A 22,411-nucleotide genomic window follows, 5' to 3' on the forward strand; every position below is an offset into this window, starting at 1 on the left:
ATGAAACGGTTGGAGGAGTAATACTGTGGGTACCAGGAGTTACCCATGTAGTGAATGATGCAAGACCTGTAGGGACATCCCCCATAGGTGTCTGGCCATCGCCTGCAATAGGCTTGTTTTTGGTCATAGAGGAAGCAGAGGTAGGGAGAATAAAGGTAGCTGCTAGTGAACACTTCGGGGGAGGGAGGAAAGTGGAGGTATAAAGGCTCGGAGCAGCCTTTCAGAGGGCAGTCTGATGTGGCAATGAGGGTAGTAACTTTTGTTTGATGCTGTGTGTAAGTCTGTCTGACTTTGAATCGCCATACAAAGGAGGCTGGGGTGGCAGGGAAGAGAATAGGAATGAGGAAAAAAAGCGAGAGAGAGCGAGGGAGCAGTAAAGGAGGAAAAAGTCATGATTCGGGTATGGATGGCAAAGGGGGTGAAAGGGAGATGTGGAGTTTCAAGGGATCAGAGGGATGAGGCGTGGTAGAGTAGACAGCGTCTTGGGCTGTATCCGAAGGACTCTGGATTGTGACTGATGGGTCTTGAGTGTCCAGAGAAGGTGGGTCCTGGGTGTTTGGTTTCAACCTGGCGATATGAATCCAAGGGGTGACAGACTTATGAGGCAGTAAGAGCTTGGTGGCCAAGGAGGTGCAGAGAATAACTGGGTGTGGACCTTCCCATTTTGGGGTGAGAGAGGGCCGATCCTCTGGCGGCTTATAAAACACTAGTTGGCCGGGCTGTAAGACAGGAGGATTTTGGGAGGCAGATGGATCAGGAAAGAGCCAATCTTGGTATTTCCACAATTCGGTGCGGAGGAGAGAGAGTAGCGGAAGGGCCATATTGGGAGGAATCTGTCCTTTGTGGGAAGGGAGCCCTGGGGGTAGAATTGGGCGGCCGTACATGATCTCAAAGGGTGACAAGAAGGAAGGCTTCTTTGGGAGGGCCCGAATGCGGAGTAGAGCTAAGGGAAGTAGGCGAACCCAGTCAAGGTGTAGTTCTAGGCAGAGTTTGGTCAGGATGTCTTTTAGAGTCCTATTGGCTCTTTCTACTTTTCCCGAAGCCTGTGGTTGATAAGGACAGTGTAGATGCCAGGGGAGTGAGAGCGACTTGGAGAGGTTCTGAATAATTTGGGCAGTGAACTCAGGGCTGTTATCTGATTGGAGGGAAGTGGGCATCCCGAACCTAGGAAAGGTCTGGGTGAGGAGGATAGAGGCAACTGCAGATGCTCGTTTGTTAGTGGTGGGGAAAGCCTCGACCCATCCTGAAAATGTATCTACTAACACGAGTAGGTATCTGGCATGCCGTATGGGGGGCATGTTAGTGAAGTCTATTTGCCAATCTGCGGTGGGGACGTTACCCCGTGCTTGATGAGCCGGGAAGGGTCGGGCCTTGAGGGGGGTATTAGGGTTAGTGCGTTGGCAAATGGTGCACCTGCAGGTGATTTGGTCAGTAGGGTTTTGTCTTCAGGAGAGAGAGAAAAAAAGGATTGAAAAAAATGGATTAAGGATTGGGGGCTAGGATGGAACAGATCGTGTAAGAGGCGGAAGAGAGACTCTCTGTCCTGGGAACAGAGGGTGTCTTGTGATAAGGCTAAAACTGTAGGGGTAGACGGATCGCTGTCTGGTGCTTCTTCTGATAGGGCAATCGACCGGGCTACTCTGTCAGCTTTATTGTTACCTCTTGTAATGGGGGAGTCATCCTTTTGATGTGATTTGCAGTGGACTATGCCCAGTTGGTGTGGGAGTTGTGAAGCCTCTAGAAGTTTAGTAATTAAGGCTGAATTAGTGATGGAATTCCCTTTTGTGGTGAGGAGGCCTCGTTCTTTCCATACTGCCGCGTGAGACAAGAGAATGTGGAATACGTATTTGGAGTCAGTGTACAGTGTGAGAGACGTGTCCCGGGCCAGAGTGCAAGCTCTGGTGGCCGCAATGAGTTCGGCCTGTTGATTGGTTGTACCGGGGGGTAGGGCTCGTGTCTCGATGACGTCTTCGAGGGAAACTACTGCGTATCCTGCGTAATGGGTGCCCTCATGTTTAAAGGAGGACCCATCAGTAAACCAGATGAGGTCGTAGTGTGAGAGGGCTCCTTCGGAGATCGTGGAGTGGCATGGAAGGAAGTTGTGAAGGGCTTCCAGGAAATCATACGAGGGAGTATGAGGAGAGTAGGGTAGAGGAAGAAGAGTGGTCAGATTCAGGGGCGGGCAGGGGAGGAAAGAGATGTCTGGATTTTGGAGGAAAGAGGACAGTAAGGTCAGGAGTCTGGAGGGAGGGAGAGTCTGTAAACTTTTGTAGGTTAAGAGATCTTTTAGGTGATATGGGGACAGAATGGTAAGAGGCACCCCGAATGTCAGTTTATGAGCTTCCTTCTGCAAGAGCTGTCCAGCGGCTAATGCCCGTAGGCAGGGGGCTCATCCCTGAACTGTGGTGTCTAATTGCTTGGAAAGATAAGCTACTGGGGCAAAGGATGGGCCATAATATTGGCCTAGGACTCCTAGAGCTTGACTGGACCTTTCATGAATGTATAATGAGAAGGGCTTCGACAAATCAGGAATATGGAGAGCTGGGGCTTCCACAAGGGCTCGACGGAGCTTAATGAAGGAGTGTCGGGGTGAGGAGGATAATGGTTCCTCAGGGGGGCCCTTGCTGAGGTCGTATAGGGGTCTTGCCAACAAGGAGAAGTTAGGGATCCACGCTCTAAAATACCCAGCCAGGCCTAGAAAGGAAAGGATTTCTGTCTTGGTTTTGGGAATGGGCAGGTCAGAGAGGAGCCGTTTTCTTTCTAAGGTAATGGACTTTCTTTGTTGAGATAGAAGAAATCCGAGGTAAGTGACAGAAGGGGAAGAGATTTGAGCTTTGACAGGGGATACTCGGTAACCTCTGGAAGCTAGAAGGTTAAGTAGGGAGGCAGTGTCAAGCTGAGACTGTTCCCACGAGGGACTGCAGAGTAGAAGATCGTCCACATATTGTAATAAGGTGGACTCAGAGTGATCATGATGAAACTGTTTTAGGTCTTGAGCTAGGACCTGTCCAAAAATATGGGGACTATCTCAGAAGCCTTGTGGCAAAACTGTCCAAGTGAGTTGTTCAGAATGTCTTGTGTATGGGTCCATCCAGGTAAAGGTGAAAAAATCTTGGGAGGAGGCGTCCAGAGGGATAGAAAAAAATGCGTCCTTGAGATCTAGGACTGAGAAGTGGGAGGCCGAGGCAGGGATCTGCAATAAAAGGGTGTATGGATTTGGGACTAAGGGATGGATAGGGATGATGGCCATGTTAATGAGGCGAAGGTCTTGGACAAGGCGGAAAGATCCGTTGGTTTTTTTAACAGCTAATATGGGGGTATTAAATGGGCAGTGAGTGGGTCTGAGGTACCTTTTGTTTAAAAGATCTTGAATGATGGGTTGGAGGCCTATGAGGGCCAAAGTGGTTAGGGGGTATTGGGCCTGACAGATATACTGAGAGGGGTCACGTAATTTGATAGAGGCAGGAGGACATAGAGCCACAGAGGGGCTTGTAATGTCCCAAACTTTGGGATTTACAGGGTGTATGAGGGCAGAACTGGAACTTTCATTGGGTAGAGGGGGGTCGTCGGCTATGAGGGTCATTAGAAAGGGAGTACTGGGGGCTGTGGGAGTGGATATAGTTATGGAAACATGGAGGAGAGAAAGGATGTCTCATCCTAGTAAGGGGATGGGACACTGGGGTATAACCAGAAAGGAGTGGGAGAAAGGTATGGGATTGTCTTGGATTGTGCATAAAAGGGGGGAGTTTAATGGGAAAATCTGTTTACCTCCTACCCCGACTATAGGAGTAATGGCAGGCGTGGTAGGGCCCTGGTATTTCCGCAACACTGAGAAGGTGGCTCCTGTATCTAGGAGGAAGGAGATGGGGCGACCGTCTACTATTAAAGTAACCCTGGGCTCCTGTTTGGTGATGGAAATGGTCGGGCGAGAAGCCCCCGGGCCCCATCAATCTTCTTCTGCCAGCCCCACTACGGAGGGCTTAGGATGGGGGTTGTTCATCCAGCCTCCCCTTCGGGTGGCTGGGCAATCAGACCCCCAGTGGCATTTGTGGCATCTGGGGCATGGGGTGGTAGGAGTTCTGGGGGAGGGGCACACCCTTGACCAATGTCCTTCTTGTCCGCACTTGAAACAATCTCCTGGGGGGGCCTTGTTTGTAGAAGAGCACCCAGGTTGTGGCTTTATCAACTGGGCCAACATTTGGAAATTGGCCTGATCAGCCTTTTGTTTACGGCGTTCTTTCTCCTCCTCCCGGTTATGGAAGACTTTAAAGGCCACTGTTAGGATCTCAGTCTGTGGGGTAGCGGGGCCCTGTTCTAACTTTTTGAGTTTAGCTTTAATGTCGGGGTAGCTTTGAGCTAGGAAGTATGTCATAAGGACATGTCTCCCGTCAGGCGTTTCTGGGTCCAGGCTGGTAACTGTAATAGGGCTTGAGTGAGTCTGTCTAAGAACTCGGAGGGAGCTTCCTCACTCCTTTGAATTATGTCTTGGAGCTTTTGAAAATTGACTACTTTACGAGCTGCCTTTTTCAGACCTGCTATTAAGCAGGAGGCAAAAATATCTCGAGAGCGGAGACCCACGGCGGTGTTATAATCCCAGTGTGGGTCTTGTTCGGGGACAGCGGTGGGGCCAGGGGGGTAGGTGGGGTCAGTCCTGTGGGTTTCGGTGGCGTGCGTTTGGGCGAAGTCCCAAACTCGTCTGCGCTTTTCAGGAAGGAGGGTATTGGCCAGGAGCATGAAAATGTCATGATGTGTGAGGCTGTATGACTGGAGGGTCCATTGAAACTCTGATATATGTCGTGGGATCAGTGGAAAAGGAACCTAGGCGTTTCTCCAGTTGGGCTAAATCTCCTAAGGAGAAAGGGACGTGAACGCGCACGATGCCTTCGGATCCTGCTACTTCTCGGAGGGGGGCAATAATTTTGGGAGGCCCTCGGGACCGAGTCTGAGGAGGACTGAAGGGTTCTGGCTCAGTCTGTGGGGGAGAAACAGGTGATGGGGGCAAAGACAGAGGAGGCTCCTGGAAATTAGTTGGAGGGGGGCTGAAAGGCTCAGGCTTGAACTGCAAGGGAGGTGAGGTGGGGGAGGAGATGGTGGTGGAGGAAGGGGGAGGGGCTGTTGTAGGAGAGGAGGGGGAGGCGGCGGCTGCAGCAGAAGAGGGCGGAGGGGTTGTAGGAGGGGGAGAGGCTGAAGGGGGAAGCCTGTATGGCGGAGGTTCGTCGGCTGGGTCAAAGGTAATCGAGGAGGGACTGGGAGTGTGTGGAGGGGAGGGAGATGGCCTGCAAGCTAGGAGAACTTGGGGCGGGGAACAGGTGGTGCAGAGGCTCGGATTTTGAGCTAGGAGGTGAAAAGCTTCGATATAGGGAATCTCCTTCCATTTTTTCAGGCGCTGGCAGTAGTTAAAGAGATTGCAAGTGATGTCAGGATGAAGAGTTCCCCCTGCGGGCCATTGGTTGTGATTGTCTAGGGGGTGTGTCAGCCAATCTCGGGAGCAGTATTTACGGAGAAGTTTTGGTTTTATATCAGGTGTCAGGGAGAGGGTGGCTAGATACTTGAGCAGGCATTCAAGAGGTGAACTTTCAGGGAGGGATGAGGAGGCTCCCATGGCTAAAGGACAGAGAAGGAGACAAACAGGGGAAGACGAACGGAGATCCTCGGACTGGGAGCAGACGGCAAGGAGACAAAGGGCGTCCCCGATGATCCCTGGGGGTCTGCGGAAACTCATATACGAGTCGGTTTCTTAGGAAGTGTGGGTCGTCACCCAGACTCTCTAAGAAGGCAGAGTGCCGGAGTCCGAGGTACCTGTACTAGGAATTTTCGGTGGAAGGAATTTTCGGCAGAAGGAACGGAAGGAGGGGGGGTGGAAGGGAGCGTTCTCATCCGCAAAGGAGTCACCTCGTTTATGGCTGTTGGAGGAGGGGCCTGGGGGTCCACCGCAGCCGTGAAGGCCTGAGGCGGGGAGAGCTCCCTCCTCGTCCCCGAGCGTCAGGGCCTTGCCGGACGATCACGGTCAATGGCACTGCGATAGCTCGGGGAAGAGCGGCCCACCTCGGGGGAAAACTTACCCAAAGGCCAGAGAGGAGTGGTGAGTGTGAGGAGCCAGCGCCGGAAAAAGAGGATGAGGGCAAGCTGCTGCTGGTGTCGGGGGGAAGGGGGAAGACGGGGCCCAGTTGGGGTGTCCTGTCTCCTGGGTTTCGGCACCAATGAAAGGAAAGGAGCGACACACAGCAGCAATTCACTGGAGAATTCCACTTTATTAGGGAAAGGTGCTGGGTTATATAGGAAGGGGCATGGGGTGATTGTGGTGTCACTTCTACGGGGCTGGTGGCTATTGGCTAGGTATATTATGCTGGGATTGGGAAGGGGGCGAGGGGTGATTGGGCTTCAGGTGGTGCCGGCGGGAACCGAGGACCCAGAAGAGAAGCAGGAGGTTCGCCATCTTATGGGTGGGGACCCTTCAACAAAGATAATAGTAATAAAAGTAATATTGATTTAAATTAGTTGTTGGAAGAGAGAAAGGAAATGGGGAAGACAGAAGAAACACTGTTTTTATTATTTCTCATAGTAGAAGACTATTATACATTGACTAAATGCATTAATATGGGTGATCACCAGAACAGAACTGCAGAATTTCCTAAAACTCAGAGCTAGATACAGAAAACAAATCAGAGGAAACAGGATACACAGGGAACGTCTTCAAAATATGTAAAAACTATGACTGTGATATATGACAGAACCAAGACCAAATGTGCATGTCATCTCAGTAAATATAAATGGGTTTAACCTATAAGAATTTTAGATTAGATTGGATTATAAGGCAAATGCAAACCTTAAGTCATATATGAGGGACACACCAAAGTGATTCATAATGGTTGTGGGTAAAATTGTAATATTCCAGAAAATCTCACCTGGCTTTAGTGCATCTGCATATCAACAGGCATTTCTGCATATCAACAGGCATTTATCAGGGCTGGAGTGCAGTTCATCTCCAAATCAAGGGCTTATCTGAACCTGGGAGGTTAGGGGGAGGTCCTTGCTTACTTCGGCTGGAGCAGGAAAGAGAGTGGCTCCGGACTGCAGTTTGTAAGTAATAAACAGATTTTAAACTTTATTTCTCCCTTTGACTGATTTCAGTGTTAGAGGTATTTTGCCCTGGGATTTCCTCTCCCTGGAGTTACAATGGTCAAAAATAGAAAGACGGGCAAAAGTTTACTAGAAAAAGGCACATTGAAAAAAGCACACAGGAATTATGATCATATTAGCAGAAAAGCTGTAATTCAGATCAAAAAGCAGTGTGCACTTTGTAATTTATGTCATGTAAAAATATGTCAGGTATGGATATCTATGTATCAAATAACATAGCAACAACAATCATAAAGTATAAATATGGAAGATAAAAAGAGAAATAGAAACACTCTGATTGTAGGGGACTTCAAACACACTCTTTCAGTCTGCAATAGTTTGAATGAATGAAAAATAAGAAAAGCATATGGAAGATCTAAATAACATAATTTTAGCATAAAACTGACATATATCCAACTATAAACTGAAAATAGAGCATATGCACTCTTTTCATTAAATAGTCATGAAATTGACCACTTTGGAAAAAATAAGAGCACCCAAACCTCAATAAATTCAAAAAGTAGAAATATTTGGAAGTCTTGAATGAGTGAATGGATGTTTCTTGAACAACTATTAGGTTTTATTTGGGGTACTCCTAGAAAACAGATCTTGGGACAAGAATTTGAATGTAATTTGGAAGTTCAAGGTTTTGTGATTATTTAGGAGGTGAAGGAAGCAGGAGTTGGGGATTATGTAAATGAGACAGGGGAAGGGAAAGGAGTCAGTAATATGTGCCTTATCAAGCCAGCTACTGTCATGAATGACTGGAACCCAATTCTCCTGCAGAAATTCTGAAAGCTAGTGTAGAATATGTCAGGATTATTCTACTGAGGGTCAAAGGAAACAGATTACACCAAGTGGCAGAGAAAGATGCAGAGGGCAATGAAAGCCCTTAGGGAAGTAAATATAAAGGCTGGGTGATGCAAGTTGGGCCAGGGTACCCCGAACTATTAAGAGGAGTAAAGGAATCCAGGTAGGAAAGCTGTATCTGATCTTCAGTGTCAAAGTAGAACATTCAACAACTGTGAGGAGCTAAAATCAGAACGGATGAGTATTTCTGGGTATACTAGTTGGATTGAACAGAAGTATGAAATCAGGTTTTTTTGCAAATCTTTCTTATTTGCTTTTATTTTCTTTGTTCTTTCCCTGCAGTCTTTCCCTGTGGGAGCCCCCTCTGCCAATGGGTATACATATGCCCCCATTCTTTCCACGAGGGCAGGCTGTACAATTAATTCTTCAATTAATGTCTTGTCTCGATTATGCCTAGAGCCCTTTGTTAGAGTAGTTTGCACAATCTTTCCTTATACAGGTAGCACTGGGTACACAGTTAAGACTAATTCTGATTCTAGGCTTGTTCCTCCAGTTTTTACTTGTAATTTTCTTCCCTGTTTTTAAAGAGATTTGCATTGATTTTGTGATGTGGCTGGTGGGTGCTGAGAAGACCTGGAAGAGAACTGTAAACAATTTGGTACTGTGGGAACTGTAACACGAGGAGGGGTGGTGGTAAAATATAAAATATTTAGCACACAGCATGGTGAGGGCACCAGCCATTTGTCATGGACCCTTAACTACATGTTGGCTCTCCACTCTGGGCCACAGTTAACCCTGTGATAGTTAACTTATTCCAGGGTTTCAAGGGGGAGAGGCTGGTATGATTGGGGTAACCTAAGTGTACTGGCTGAAACTCAGCTCTGAATATAACCTAGATAAAACTTTGTCAATATTTACTTTTTCTGAATTGGGTTTAAGATGGCATTTTGCCTACACCTGCTTTGCAGATGGGGATCAGGGAGTCTGTAAAATCTTTCAAATGTCTGTAATTCACACTGACTGTGGTCTAGTGATTGTAGGAGGTCTGACCAATAAAGAGTCAACATGAACTGCATTAGTCTAGTCAGGTATCTTAAAACTCTTGCTCCAATACTATTCCCAAACAATAATCAATTGTGTAGCTTATTTATTTACTTCTGTATAGAAGGTTGTAAGGGTAAAGTCACAAACTACTATTTCTTGAAAGTGTGATCCCCTTTTGTGGGACACATATTGCAAATTTCTGAAGGAAAATACTTCTGAAGGGATATGGATGAGCTTAATACCAAAATCTGGGTTGATTTTTCTTTCATCAAAGGGAAGTGAGTAATTCGGAAAGCTAAGAACTTAAACGGGTCATGAGCTTTCTTCTTAGAAAGGAAGAACTTGGTATTTTTCTGCTTTCAATACATGTAAATGATTCTGAAGGAGATTCTGAAGATCTGTAATACTGTTGTGCTGAATTCATTGTATAGTGTGGCTATGCACGTGATTTTCAGTCATATATGCATGGTATTCAAATCACTCCTGATGTGCCTTTTCCCTGAAGACGTTTTTCTGATTTCATGTTCATGCCTTTTTATTAATATTGTTACAAAGGAAACACAGAAGTAAGGCAAAAAAAAAAAGAAAAAGAGGTTGTGTCACCTTTGTTTCCATTGTCAGACAATGCTCTTTTCCTAAATCAGAGGTTGGCAAGGTTTCAGCTTTTTTTTTGTTTTTTTTCTTCAGTAAAGGGCCAGATAGGAAATATTTTAGGCTATGCAGACTGACTAGTCTCTGTTCAACTTTGCAGCAAAAGCAGCCATCTACAGAGCATAAGCAAAGGGTTGTGGCAGTGTTCAATAAAACTTTATTTTTTCTGAAAACTGATGGTGAACTCAGTGAGCTTGTAGTTTGCTGACCTCTGCCCTACAGTCACGAGCTATGCACGTTTGATTTACCAATTACTGTTAACGCTCAGACAATTTACAACTCTGTAAAGTTGGATGCTCCTTTGTTGGGAACTGATAGGTTATAAATGATTTCTGCCTAATATTATGCAGATAATTTTTGACCAGGAGCAATGAAAATGATTTTTGCCTATAGGAAAATGATTTCTTTTATGTAGAAAAGTTAATCCCCAATGCTATGGCCTTATTGCTGGTAGGACAATAAGCACATTTGCATCTAATTTCGTTATTTACTGCAGCATCTCCCTTTCTTCCATGGAAGATACAATTAGCAGTTCCTTACATCCTTTTTTGAACCAACTTTGTCGTCCTGCTGCTTCTTTCATTAATGAATTTCCTAAAGCTTTGATTTCCGCTCCTTAGGATTTTATGAGAATTGCATAATGTTAAACATTTTAAAAGTCATATTTTGTATATCATGCTGTTTAGATATTTACCTAAATTAGACCCCATGTTCTTGTCCTTCAATTTTATGAACACAGAGGGAAAGGAAAAAGTGTACTTTTTGACTTAAAAAACCAACTCAAGACTCTAAAATAATTGAACCAAGAGCTGAAGTCAAGTAAAAACTACCTGAATGTGATAGAGAAGCTATGGGTGCCTTGGACAGAGCAGCCATGTAACTTAGATGCCAGGATGGGGCTTCAGGTCTGGTAATAGTAGAAAGTGTAGGAGGCCGGAATGTGACACCCCGAAATATGACTGTAGAAGACCAGAATGTGCCACCCAAAAATATGCCTCTTTGGCATAAGTATTTTAAGTAAAATAAAAATGATTATTTTAAGAAACAGCAGACACAGGAGAAGTTCTGAAAACAGAGTAGAAGCTACTCTTTTGTGGGAAATTTACATTTATAAAGCAAATCTCTGTTTTAAAGGTGTCTCTGTACATATATACCAGGAAGAGAAGGATGACTCTAATTCACAAGAGTCTCTTATCAGTAGAGAAGGCCCAGATTTAAATCAGCATAACAAACCTTCCACTTCTTTACTGTCCTGGTCACCTGCCCATAACCTACCTCCCCCACAGCCTTCTTCCTTTGTTTTAGCTGAAGATGGTATTTAGGCACAAGTTTAGTCACCTTTTTAGTTATTCATCCCCAAGTTTCTCCCATGTAGCTATGTGATATGTGTGTTTACAAACATCTGTTTATTTCTCTCTTGTTAATCTGTATGTTGTTTCAGGGGCCCCAGTGGGGAACCTAGAAGAATAAAAGGACATTTTTTTCCTCCCCTACAAAAGCATATGGTATTTGTTTCTGATTCTGATAGGAAAATGTGCACAGGAAAAAGCTCTTGCATCATTTTACATTTTCTGGTGACATTTTTCTCCAGATGGCAGGATTTTATACACTGGAAGTTGTCCGCATACTTCTATGATGTTACCTTCACTTTCATACATGAAAATGAAACCAATTAAAGTATCTTTCAGTGGAAGCTAAATCCATTCATTAAATAGATTTCCTCCAAAAAAACAACCCTCAGGGGAATTTGAGAATTTCAACTCCTGCTCCCCCTTCGGCTCACAGCAATGACTGTATCTGCTGTCAGGAGAGGCTGGACTTTTAAAGGATAGCTGAATTCATGCCAATCAGCAGGTAATATTAAAGTGAAGTGGATTTTCTTTCACTTTAGACTAGATGGTGTAGTGCCAAGCTGAAAATATGCTGTTTCATTTTGGATTCCTGGGCTTTCTTTCTTTCTACTCTATGATACTTGAAAGTCAAACTGAATGTCAGAGATAAAAATATAAAAATACCATGCAGATCATAACTCAGTTCCCCTGGGTTCACTGGAGATGCATGCAGTTGAGACTCTTCACTGAGGTGTAAAGAGGTCAATTCAGCCATGCTGTTGCCCAGCCATCCCCTGCTATTCCTCACTCCAAAAGAGTAATTCACTTGATTGTGTCCAGATGAAATGCAGGTAAGGCTGATATTCAGCTGGGCCCCTAGAAGCTTACAGACAGTTAATTTATGAAACTATTAAAGGATCGTGTTTTAGAAAAGATAAACTCAAGAATCTCACACACATATACAATGGGCATATGTCAAAGATTTTATTTAACCCATTAATGTATAAGGGAACTAGTAAGATTATACAACCAGCTTAAAGGAGAATGCAAAGAGAAAACATATTGTAGGCTAACAGGAATGTTATAATGAATTTGAATTTGCTTAATCGGTGCCAAAATGGCTTCTTCCACAGAAAGGGAAATTAATTGAAACTCCTCCAGATTCATTTGTAAATTTGTGGGACAAGACTTATTGGTATATCTTTCAGTTATCTACAATTTACGTATTTATTAAAAAAAACAGTATAATGAAAGGTGTAAACCCTGGAGAATCAGGTAATCTGGAGGGGTTAGCTAGACAATGCCTAGTTTTCCATTGAAAACATCTTGAAAGTTTTTGGGTGTATTTCAGTCCTTTGTAATTTTTCCCTACAAAGGAAAACCTGACTAACATTAAGTTTGTAAATCTAGGGTTATATAAAACAGAAAAGGCAATAGTGTTCTCCTGCAGCTGTTTGCCAAAAACAATCAAAAATAGGACAACAGATGGACTGAGTGGCAGATACTTGAAAGCTGGAGAAATCAAATTGAAAGAAAAGTAAACTTTCAAATACCCTTTGTGGAATCATTGTCTTATAGCATTATTACTTTGTGTTTCATGTTGTGGAGAATTTTAAAAGGAACATGCTAAGTGGATGAGCTATTTTTAAGCCACCCTGTTTTAATTTCACAATTTTTTCAACATTTTAGAACATCAGGAAAAGCACCATGAATTTTAGAGCTTTGAATCAAAAGCCATGAAGAATAATGTGGAAGTCTTACAACAATTTTACTTGGAAGAATGAGGCAACTCAGAATGTTTTCCTGATCACCCTCCTCACACACCTCCTTCCCCCACTCATTCTGAATTTTTCTCTTTTCCTTACTGTCCAGAAGTCTTCAGTTGTGCCAGCTCTTCTCCCTACTTCTCTATCTTTTCTGTTTTTGTTTTTATGAAAAGTATTTCATCTTCTTAACTTCAGGTCTTGTGCCACTCAGCACAGTACCCTGCTAAACAAACCAAGCAATTACTATGTTCTTTATCCTTTGAGGGGAAAAGAGAAGGCCACATACAAACTTTTAAGTTGACATATTGCTCAGTGCCAGGCTTTATTTTAAACTTAGAGAGTAAATATCTTTGCTATATACCTTGGAATATAAATAGCTGCCACATCACAATTTTAAGTAGGTACACTATAAAGAATCATTTTATTAGACATTTGTAAAAAAGGGCTCCTAAGCTTGTTTTAAATGTCAACCAGGTTCCTGCCAACACTTGCAAAATCCAGGCAGGCAAAAGGACTATATTAGTTTACTGTGGCTGCCAGAACAAAGTGCCCAACAGTGCTTTAACAGGAGAAATTGCTTTCCTCACACTTCTGGAGGCTGGAAGTCTAAGATCAAGGTGTTGACAGGGTTGGTTTTTCCTGAGGCCTCCCTCCCTGGCTTGTAGATGGCCTTCTCCTTGTGGCTTCACATGGACTTCCCTCTGTGCACGTTTGTGTCCTACTGCCCTCTTCTTATAAGGACACCAGTCACATTAGATTAATGCCTCCTTTAATGACCTCATTTTAATTTAATTATTTCTTTAAAGACCCTATCTCTAAATACAGTCATATTCAGAGGTACTGGGAGTTAACATTTCAGTATATGAATTTTTGGGGGGAACATAATTCATCCAATAACAACACTGTTCTTTTCATTGTAGTAACAAAAGAATGTCAGGTATTCCTGGTTTAAGTGATTTCTGAGCAATCCATCAAGGAACACAGCCAATACCTCTAATTGATAACTTGTACTATGGATTTCTTTAGGTCATTCTTAGAAGAAAGAGTTGCTAAAATGCAGAGGTTCTTGGAGTTTCAGAGTTGGCATAACAAAAGCTTGAAGAAAGCAAGGCTTTCATTTTTGTCTTGATTTAAAGATTTAAATGATAGACATATGCTAGACTTATATTCTTCAGGGTATCCAGGTTAGTTATTTCCATAGTCAGTATAAATATTCTTACAAAGCATCATAAGTATTTTTGTGTGTTTTTGATAACTTTATTTAGATGTAATTTGCATACTGTGAAGTCCATCAGTCTAAAGTGTACAATTATAAGTATTTATGTGTGTAATTATGTGAGAAACTATTCTGCACTCTTTTTATAGATTCATTATAATCTCTATGATAATGCTACAAGCTTGACATCATTGGCATTTATAGATGTGGACATGAGACTTAGAAGTGTAAATAACTTCCTCAAATTCACCCAGCTAATAAGTATAAGTGTGGGTCATTCAAAATGAGGTCTATGTGGCTATAAAACATAAATTCAGTTTTATAAGAAATATCACACTTCTATATTTTCTTGAAAAAAATTAAGTCTGTCTCTGACTTGCATCTTACCAGGTTGTCATGAGATTCTTACAAGTACTGGGGCTCCTGATCTTCCTTGGGGTTAAAGAGGAAAATGGGAGACTTAATGAACTTCTAGGGAAGTTGGGGGAGGCCTTTGATCGTTGACCCAGCATGGCAGCCTGGGAGGTCTTGCCACCACCTAAAGGTACTGGGAGGTTAAGTTCTCCAGCTCACTGGGTGTCCTCCCCTTTAAAGAACACTCCCCTTTATCCACCTGTCAATCTCTCTTTCCTGCAATTACTTCTCCCACTGAACAATCCCTTTTGCTCAAGTTTAAAAAAAACCCAAAAGCTATAAAGGAAATGTTTATAGTTAACAACTCCCTTTTGGAAAATGAGACAATAAAGTATTAACTATTGAAAAATTATTTTTCTATTTATTTACTGTGATTATAATTTACAAAATCAGGATTACATTTTACCTGCTGTTTTCATCTAATTTGACAATCTGTATTTTTAGATGGATTTTTCCCCCCTTATTGTTGAATTTAAAAGTTCTTTGTATATTTTGGATACAAGTCCCTTATCAGGTATGTGTTTTGCAATTATTTTCCCCCATTCTGTCTTTCATTTTCTTAACAGTGTCTTCTGCAGAGCAGAAATTTTAAATTAAAAAAAAATTCAACATAGCAAATTTTCCTTTCATAGACTGTGCTTTAGGTTTTGCATCTAAAACTTCTGTCAACCCAAGGTCATACAGATTTTTCTCCTGTATTTTTTTCCAGAAGTTTTGTAGTTTTGCATTTTACATTTAGGTCTATGATTCATTTTGAGTAAATTTTTATCAAAGAGGTAAAGGTCCGTATCTAGATTCCAGCATCATTTATTGAAATAACTGTCCTTCCTCCATTGAATTGCCTTTAAGCCTTTGTCAAAGATAAATTGACTCTTTGTGTGGGTCTATTTCTGGGTTCTCTATTCTGTTCTATTGATCTGTATCTATTTTTTTCACTGATCCCATGCTGTCTTGATTATTGTAGCTTTCTAGTAAGTCTTGAAATTAGGTAGTTTAACTCCAACTTTGTTCTTCTTTTTGGTATTATGTTAATTATTATAGGTCTTTTGCTTTTTGATATACACATTAGAATCAGTTTGTTGATATCTACAAAATAGTTTCTGGGACTTTGATCGGGATCGCTTTGAATCTATAGATGAAGTTGGGAAGAAGAAATGACATCTCTGGCTAGGTATGTTAACCAAAATGACCAATGGGAGTTGGTTGATAAAAGCCCAAGCTTTTGCAACCTTGCACAGAAAGATGGGATATTTCTGCGCATGGTGTACAGTGTCTCCCAGAGTCCCCAGGAGGATCAAATGCCAGCTGTCCACAGTGACAACATCTCATTAAGGCAACTAATTAACTGTCATCTTTCCTCTGCTCACTTCCTATTCCCCTACCAGAGTTACCTGCAATCACCTCCCAAATAATGTACTTTCCCTCATCTTAGGGTTTGTTTCTGGGGGATCCTAACTAAGACAGACCTGTGACAACAGCAGTACATGAAAATGTGGGCTCAGGCAGGACAAGTCCATTACTTAAATGGATCCAGCTTCCAAAGTGGTGCCAGGCCTACCCAACCGAGACTGAAAACTCAGTCAGCTACTTTAATACTACCCTGGGATCTCCAAGGTATTTTTTACTTCAGAGGTAGAAAGCAAGTGCTCCTCATGTCTGCTCTTTCTCCAGAAGGAAAAAAGGATACAAATGAAATGCATTTAATTGCCACAAGCACGCGTATATATGAAAATCTACCTCAAAAGAGTTAAAATGGTAAAAAATGTGTTGCTATTTTAAAGTCAGAAGACTTGGATTTGCCTCAGGCAGCTTTTAGCTTTTAAGGTTTTATGGCTCACTAGTTTTAGGTTGGAAAATTAGAATTGCAAAGGCATGCTATAGTTTCAGTCTCTGCCATTCTATCATCATTTTGTAGTACAAGGGCTTCCAGGGACAGAGATAGGGGTAGGAGTGGAAAGTTAGGGAGGAAGGAATGCAAGATACTAAGAGAACTGGTCTATTTGTCTTTGTTTTTAACAGCCTTCAAAGCAAGTCATGCATGCTGAGCACAGCAGAAGTAGCAGACATTTGTTGGGAGAAAAATTCCTCTGGGAATGCACTCCTTCAAGGGAGAAAATGGCTTCATAAAGAAATGATGTGAACACTGTACTCTATTTGCAATTGCAGAGTGAAAAATCCACCACACGAAAGCCTCAGTCAGCTGCGAAAACAACGTATTGTAATCTGATATTTATTTTTGCTGAAATGGAGTCTGCAGCCCTGCCATTTGAGATTCTGCAGCCTTGCAAAGCACCCAGAGAGCCTTCCCTGACCTTGAGGGAGTGCACAAGGCTAATGAAACATACTCACTTTTGCAGTTTAACTTTTCTTGAAGAACACAGGCCAGAGCTAGACGAGTTTCCATCCAGCTTGTGGAGGCAAAAACAAAAATATTAATTAAGCTTATCAGACAGCCTTTAAAAAATGTAGTATCAGGCCATTATCATGATAAAATATCAGCTAACATTTGCTTCAGTTTTCTGGGGAGGAACTGGATTAGAGAGGCTGATCATGGAAGAAATACTTCATTGTCTCAGCCCACACACTCGAGCAATTTAAATGTAGTCTCTCAGAGACCTGACATCATAAAGGGAAATTGAGTTCAGGTCTTCTAAACCATGAAAACATTACCTCAGCACCGCTTAACTCAGTCACTACCAGTTTCTCTCTTTCCCTGTATCACCAAACTTCATGGAAATAAATTATTGCACCACTCCTTTACTACCTGACAGTTCTTTAAGATCTGCTGCCACAGAACAGTTGAATGCTGCTGTTTTCTTGAAGATCACCAAGGTCCCCACCTTCTCCAATTCAATAAACATTTTTCAGTCCTGATGGCCAGCACCATTTAGATGCTGCCTACCCACCTCTCATTCCATTCCGAAGGCGTTTGTTTACATGGTGCTTCTCTCTTTCCTCTGCATGCTTCCAGTCATTCTCCTCGTGGTCATTCAAGGTTCTTTCTTCCATCTCCCATTCTTTACAATCATTCTCTCAACAAGCAACCTTTCCCATATTGTCAGCCACCACTTCCCTGATGGCCGGAGCTTCCGCAGCAAACTTGCCTGAATAAGTATCCTTGAGGATGAAATTCCCCAGGGCAGAATGCTGAAGTAGGACTTTAGAAAGAACTTGGCCCACTGATGACAATGTAACTACTCTGCCCTGCCTACCTCCTGATTTCTTCCACATGCTAGAATAAACTCTGTATGTTTAAGCCATTGTTATTTTGGATTTTCTGTTATATGCAGCAGAATCTAATTTAAGTAATAAAAATGGTTATAATAATGCCTTCTCATAAAGTCAGTGTAAGGTTTGCACAATATATCATATGCCAACTTATGTACCTAGTCAAGCACAGCCTATGTGGTCAAGTATTGTAAATATTATTATTATAACCTCTGTGCCTGTATTCCCAATTTCACGATGCACAGAACATCAAATGTATATAAAATAAACCCCTTCCAAAACCAACTCTTCCTCCTGACTACCTTTCTCTTTGGTTTATGACATGTTAATCAAGGTTTTGAGTCTCCTTATTCTTTTGCTCCTAATATTGAATCAATTGCTAAATCCTATTGATCTAGTCCTTCAAACGTCCTCTAATTATTTCTCTCATTTTTGTATTTTCCCTGCTAATTCCCTGGGTGAGTCTTTCATTATCACCTACCCAAACAAATGCAATCATGAGCTCAGTTGTTTCCCCACTTCCTGTGTATCTTCCTACTCCAAGTTATTCTATGGAAACGCTGAGATGAATCTTCCAAAATTCCTCCCCTAATTGTGTTACTCCTCTGATTAAAAACCTGAGTGGCTTGTCATTGCCCACTGAGTTAGATAACACACATGCTTTAGACCGCAACCTATCTTCTGATCCTCATCTCCATCTCCTTCCATGCTAATCAGTCTAGACTCTTCTCATGACCTTCTGCTTTCTCAATTCTGTTGCTTGCTTTCTGTTTTACTCCTTCAGAATGCGCTCTTACTACTCCACTCCTTACATTTCAATATCATAGCTAACTGTCAAAGCTTCATAGAAATACTGTCACTCCTGGAAGTTCTCCTACCAAAATAGATGTGAATTCCCCTTTACTGAAAGCACTTTTTATCTTTCTTATGGTGTTTGTGCTCTGTTGCCTTATAGCTGTGGTTCTCAAATTTTAGGGAGCATTGTAATCTGGAAGAATTGCAAAACCACAGATGGTTAGGCCCAGCTCCCAGAGATCTTGAAGGAGGAGGTCTGGGGTGGGGTCTGAGAATCTGCATTTCTAGCAAAGTCTCTGATGATACTGATGCTGCTGGTCTTCGATTTGCTCACTGAGAACTGTTTTCTAGATCTCTGGATCTCATTCTCCCTCTGCAGTGTAAACTTCTTGAGATTCGGCAATATGGTTTATTCTAATCTTTATATTTCCTGATGCTCCCAAAACACAGTAGATACTTAATAAGTATTGATTTAAAATGGATTGAATAGAACATAAGGCCAAATTTCTGGTTTCAGAGTTGGCACTGACACTTTGGCATCTTGTCCACCTGACAGTTTCCATCACCCAGAAAGCACACACCTAAGTGCTTTTGCTGAGAACATAGCCACATTTTTTGTGCTCCTTGCTGGTGTTCTTGTTTTGGGGAAGCGAGCTTACAAGCAGGTGCTTGGAGGAATGTTAGGTGTTGAAGGCAACGACATGACATGAATTCAGGAAAAGCATAGTTGAAGGGTTCCCCCAAAGGAATAAGATGACAGAAGTTCAACATTTGGGAAATTAACTATGAAGGTTGCCATGGTAAGGTAACAACAGATTTCAAATCTATAATTGCACTTGGAGAGAAAGCACGTTTGAGTCCCCTCTATATACTTTTGTTCCCTATTATTCTTTTAATGCTTTAGAAGCAAGTCACTTTGAATTCAAGTTGTGCTTCTAATTGCCTTTTTATTATTCTCAGAATGTTCTTTAGAACCAACATGATTTTTAGGAAAGAACACTAATTGCAGCTTTTCTTGGTTTAGAAATATGGGCAACAGGGTATTCTGGCAAATTCCTGTCCTGTTTTCCTCATATGTGTAGATAACAGACTGATATTCTCTTCCTGCCTGTCTATCCAGTTACCCAGTGAGGGCATTCTTCTCAGGGGAGTGAGAGGAAATTCTGCATATGGAAAACGTTTTTGAAATGACAAGAAAATAAAGAACAAGTCAGCCAAAGAAACAAAAACACCACAGTCATCCCCCAAAGACCTTTGTTCTTAGCTTTTAATCTTTCATGTCACACTTCTCATGAAATAAATCCTATAGAATTATGAAGGATAGATGGAGACCATTATAAGATAGGATGTATATCAAAAGTGGATTTTTTTTATTTTAAAGAAGCAATTCAACTACACCCAGATGGAACATTAAAAAAAGTCACATTTATGCATCATTTTTTCAGCAGCAGCACAGATGGTACCTTTTCATTTGCACCCTGTGCCAACAGAGGCAGTGTGTTCAGCTGTCTGCCCCACCCCCATATGATTCCAAGTGTACATGTAAGAGGACATGTTGGTTGAGTTAACTTAGAGACCCTTGGGAAACTGCCCTGCCTGAGGCCCTGACGTTACTGTTTTATAATATTTCCTTCTTCAAGGAAGCAGATGGGATTGCCAGACCGTGACTTTTATCTACTGCTCTTCAGTGAGGCGCCCTAAGGCTTCCTGCCCCTTCCCAGAGGTAGGCCACAGAGCTACAGTGATGGGGGAAGCAGGCAACAGCTGCAGACCTTCTGTTAAAGGCTCTTGTTTGCTTAAACATCCTGTTTCCTTGCTATTTGTGTTTCCAGAAATTAGGGAGATACTTATCCCTTCTTGTCCCAGTAAGGTTAAAAATTATGATTAATGTCATCAAGGGCCCACAATTCATGTCCTGAGTAGGAAAAAAAATCCAAAAAACCAGAGTGAAAATATATCACTAGAGTGACTCTAATGGGGTGTGTGGAGGGGACTTGATAATAGGGGGGGATGTAGTAACGATGATGTTGTTCATGTGAAACCTTCATAAGATTGTATAGCAAAGATACCTTAATGAATAAAAACACACACACACACACACATCACCCCTACCACCATCATCCCCATATGATCATTAAAATGCTAAAACATTTAGCATTAACATTAACATTTAACATGAACATTCTGCAACTATCTGGAGATAGTGGCAGGAATTGGGCTTCCACTGGAGGAATTACTATCTGCAACATACGAGCTCATGGGGGCCAGCAGGATTCCACTCAGAGAAGGCACAGGGTAACTAATAACTGGGAAGCACTTATAATTAAACTAAAGGGAGAATGAAATTGTTTGCCAGTCTATCTCATGCTGCCCTGCAATTTCTACTTCATTGTGATAAAACAAAACGGGCCAGAGAGCACAGAATCCCTAATTTTGGCATATCCTTGGGCCCTAAGGCAGTTCACAGTCTAGCATTTACTTATCACTTTAATTCTTGGCTTCCTGAGCTTACAGATTTCAGACTGTGTGATAGGCACTTATATGTTCAGCATTTCACAACTGCATCCCCCTGTGGCCTCCTGCCCCTAGCTGTTAATGTAGAGCTGCCAGGCCTTGGAAGAGCCCTGTCTTCCCAATTCTTAGCCCTTCCATGTGTCTGCCCTTTGCCTGTGGCTTTATGCTTCCCCCATCAAGAGGCTGAGCCAATTTTCCTGCCCTTTGATTCTAATTACATCCATGTGACTTGCTTTGGCCAATGACTTATTAGCAAATGTGACTCATGCAGAGGCTCATTTCCCTTGTGGTTTGTGTCTCTGCTGTCTCTGGGAGCACATGCCCAGGCTCTCCTGCTAGAGAATGAGAGACACATGGAGCAAAGCTGAGCTGTTCCATTTGTCCCAGGTGAAGAAGGTCTAGATCAACCAACAGCCAAGGGACTCCAATGCCAATCCTTTATCTTTCAATTCATTGTCCACTTCTGATTTTACCCTCAATGCAATTCTCAAGTTTGCTCACCTCTCCCTCTCCAAGGCTGCTGCCCTAGTCCAAACCATCTGTACCATATTTTGCCTGGACTTTGCAATGGCCTCTGCTTTCCCTCACGCTTCCCTACAAGCCTGTTTCCATTCATAAGCCAGGAGATCTTTTAGAAACTTAAATCAGATGGTGTTAGTCCCCTGGATAAACTCTTTGATGGGTTTTCCTTGCTCTTAGAATAAAATCAAGTATGTGAATACAGCTCTCTAGGTCCACATGCTGCGCTTCCTCCCCTGAGCTGGTGAAACACTGTCCATCCTCTTACCAGACTCCTACTCCACTGGTCTGCTCTTCTTTGTCTGCACATCAGCCCTGCCTCTTCCCAGCTTAGGGCCTTTGGCTATGCTGCCCCCTTGGCCTGGAGTCCCCTTTCTTCAGCAATGCTGGTCACCAGCACTATGTCCTCTGTTAACAGTTCTCTCTCCAAACAATCCATCTCCCAACAAGTTAAATGAGATGGTGTATGTCAGTGGTTTCAAATGTCAGTGCCCATAAATCATCCAGAGATTTGGTGAAAATATGGATTTCTGGGTCCTATCTGCTCAGTCAGCTGATCTAGGCTCAGGCTGAAGTTCTGCTTTCTAACTCAGGCCGGACTGATGCTACCAGTCCATGGACCACACCTCGGGCATGTGAAGTGCTCTGTAAACTCTAAAGCCCATACAACTCAAGAGAATGTAAACTGTAAGTCTTTATTAAGTCCCTACTTACACCTTTTGTGACAGGCATTATGGGGGAAAAAATGTAGGGTCTCATTGAGGAAGATTTAAGAATTTCATTGGTGAAAACAAACTATTTGTCATAAAACATAAATTTTCACTGAGAGGAAGGGTGAGATATGTGACAAAGGAATACTCTTTAAAAAACAGTTCTGGGGGAAAAAACCCTCTCTGCTAAGCACAGACCATTGGATTTTTTGGCAGCTACTACAGTTTTGTGGATAAAACTTTTTCCTGCATTGCAGAGAGAGCAGAGCATTCTCCCAGAATGCAGCAACTGCT

At 42.6% G+C, this 22,411-nt stretch overlaps 1 long non-coding RNA gene across 1 annotated transcript; it reads right to left on the reverse strand.

Moving 5' to 3' along the window:
• Window positions 1–6,307: 6,307 nt before the first annotated feature.
• On the reverse strand, window positions 6,308–17,405 carry LOC130683949 (uncharacterized). Its single transcript, XR_008998085.1, has 3 exons — window positions 17,258–17,405; window positions 16,701–16,759; window positions 6,308–6,452 (listed from the first exon to the last, which is right to left on the reverse strand). It is a non-coding gene; the product is annotated as an uncharacterized LOC130683949 (long non-coding RNA).
• Window positions 17,406–22,411: the final 5,006 nt, after the last annotated feature.

The sequence above is a fragment of the Manis pentadactyla genome, chromosome 5 (genome assembly GCF_030020395.1).
Source record: "Manis pentadactyla isolate mManPen7 chromosome 5, mManPen7.hap1, whole genome shotgun sequence".
NCBI lineage: Eukaryota > Metazoa > Chordata > Mammalia > Pholidota > Manidae > Manis > Manis pentadactyla.